Source organism: Cyprinodon variegatus, unplaced genomic scaffold (assembly GCF_000732505.1).
Source record: "Cyprinodon variegatus isolate N-32 unplaced genomic scaffold, C_variegatus-1.0 Scaffold700, whole genome shotgun sequence".
NCBI lineage: Eukaryota > Metazoa > Chordata > Actinopteri > Cyprinodontiformes > Cyprinodontidae > Cyprinodon > Cyprinodon variegatus.
This window is the reverse complement of record NW_015151153.1, coordinates 330083-330285: the sequence shown is the minus strand read 5'-3', so window position 1 is coordinate 330285 and position 203 is coordinate 330083.

The window sequence follows — 203 nt, the reverse complement described above, 5'->3', positions numbered from 1 at the left end:
AAAAAGTCGCCATAAAAATAAGTAGTAAAGTAAAGTAAAAATATCAGAAAAATCTACTTGAGTACAGTAACGAAGTATTTGTACTTTGTTACTTCCCATCTCTGCCTGTCACAGAGTAGGGTCTTCTATAAATTACAACTTCAAGAATACCTGGAGTTTGTCCATATTTATGCTTAAAATTTACACAATGGCAACTCATAGTC